This window comes from Grammomys surdaster, unplaced genomic scaffold (genome assembly GCF_004785775.1).
Source record: "Grammomys surdaster isolate TR1022 unplaced genomic scaffold, NIH_TR_1.0 116674, whole genome shotgun sequence".
Classification (NCBI taxonomy): Eukaryota; Metazoa; Chordata; class Mammalia; order Rodentia; family Muridae; genus Grammomys; species Grammomys surdaster.
In genome coordinates, this window is record NW_021613812.1 from 1 (window position 1) to 2,435 (window position 2,435).

The 2,435-nt window shown below is 34.3% G+C and overlaps 1 pseudogene; it reads right to left on the bottom strand.

Moving 5' to 3' along the window:
• Positions 1–600: 600 nt before the first annotated feature.
• Positions 601–2,068, bottom strand: LOC114635715 (annotated as a pseudogene).
• Between the last annotated feature and the right edge of the window lie 367 nt (positions 2,069–2,435).

A 2,435-nucleotide genomic window follows, 5' to 3' on the forward strand; every position in this document is an offset into this window, starting at 1 on the left:
TTGTTTCTGTTATTATTGAAGACCAGCCTTAGTCTTTGGTGATCTGATGGGATACATGGGATTATTTCAATCTTCTTATATCTGTCTAGGCCTGTTGCTGAGAAGAAGGTATATTCATTTGTTTTATGATGAAATGTTCTATAGATATTTGTTAAATCCAAATTGTTGGTTCATAACTTCTCTTAGTTTCACTGTGTCTCTGTTTAATTCTGTTTCCACTATCTGCCCATTTATGAGAGTGCAGTGTTTAAGTCGCCGTCTATTATTGTGTGAGGTGCAATGTGTGCTTTGAGTTTTAGTAAAGGTGTTTTATGAATGTCGGTGCCCTTGCATTTGGGGCATAGATATTCAGTATTGAAAGTTCATCTTGGTAGATTTTTCCTTTGACAAGACTGAAGTGTCCTTCCTTATCTTTTTTGGCAATGTTTGGTTGAAATTCTATTTTAATCGAAATATGAGGATGGTTACTACAGGGAGTTTTAAAGTGTAGAAGTCTTTCCACTTATAGAATACTCTCTAACAAATATATGTGAGTTTCTGAGGGCCACTTAAAAGATCACACTGAAAAATCTAAGCATAATGAAATGTCAAAATTTTTACCTGTTGACAGGCCTTGAATATTCTTTTGGATTCTTCAGTTTGCTGAGATTCTACTTTTTGAAGAACGAGTTCATGGTAGGTGTGGGCCACAGCATACACAGCATTATACAAATTGTAACCTTCTTCACTCAGGGACATGTCAAATTTCTGCAGTGCTAACCATTCCTCTGTGTTGTTGAATATAAAATGATCCATCTTGCTATTGCTGTTCTTAGAGATTGAACAATTAAAATAATTCCACTTCTGCATAATCTGAGAAATGTCTATTGGATATTTGGAAGTGTTTTTTATTTGTACAAAATTGCTAAATTTAGCAATATCATTGTTGTGGTGTGCAAAAGTGACAGTCCCATGGAAGAAATCAAGACTGAAATCTTTTCTATTTGTGATGACATCCCATTGTGAGGTTGTGATCCAGATTCTCTGAACACCTAAATATGCCCATCTTCTAAAGCTGACTTCTAGAGTAGAGTTCATTTCACCATAAATGATAACAACCTTGGCTGATGATGCCATAATTTGTTTATCATATATCTTAGTCCTTGTCATGTATATCTGCATGCTTTCTGGGATCATATTCACAAATGCTAAGCAGATCCCATGCTTTTGCACTTCTTCTCTCAAGTCTGAGAGAAACTGAATGCCCTGATCATCATCTGAGACAACCAGTCCTACCCAAGTCCATCTAAAATGAAGCATCAAGGATGCCATAGCATGAGACAAATGTGTGTCCTTGGTTGCTACCTGATAGACATAGGGAAACTGGTCATGGTCACTCAAGTTAGGATTAAATGGTCCAAAGAAAACCTAGAGGACATAGAAAGATTATGAAACATCCTCTAAGGAATATGAATGTTAGAAAGTTTGGACTTCTATAAAAGTAACTTTACTCACATCTCAGAACTCCTATTGAGGATAGAAAGATTACACTATAAATATCATATATTATTCCAATTAGATTCTAGACTATACCTGAGAAGTCACCATGTTATAAAAATATACTTAAGTGTTTTCTCAATGCATCAAAAATCTGATTATTTAATCCTTTATAATAAATGGATAACATATAAAAAAGAATACACACACAAACCTATGCCAAGAAGGTTTCTCCCTAGGCACCTATGAATAGAGTAGAAAGTTGTTAATTCATCCAGTATCACACATTCTCACCTTCAGAAATCTAGAATCAATTGCCATTTTTAAGGATGTTGTCCATAATGGTCCTGTAAGGTCTACACCACATCTTCCCTGTATTCCACATTCATAATGAAAAAAATGAAAAGGATTATTTTGTGATAAGTATATTGTTTCCAGAAATTCATCTATATCTTCACACATGCCAGTACTGTGTGAGAATGTCAAAGACATGTTCGGTAAAAGATAAGGATTCCTGTTGATCTCATCAGTAGCAAAAAAACATTACCAGAAAAAACTCGTATCTTCTTTCTGATATTCTAAAAGAAGACATAGGGATGATTGCAGAGAGTGCTAGAAACATGAAATTTTCTCTCCAATTGCAGAAACTTCACACTAGGATACATGTAAATGCTAACTTTTCTGAAATAAGCTTAAGAAATTAGTGATATTTAGAGATGAATAAACCTTAAGAATTCCCCCAAATCCATCACTCTTATATGATAATTTTTATATTTGTGACAATGCGTAAAGAGCTGTTTTATCTCTGAATGTCATACATGAACTAGACTATAGTTCTATAAACTAAGGTTCCTACACAATAGTCTTCAAGTTCTAATTACACAGAACTAGGCATCTTTAAAATCTTGGGAACTCCAAGTCAACTTCATCTTTTCTGCTTCTAGTTTCAATGTCTAAGA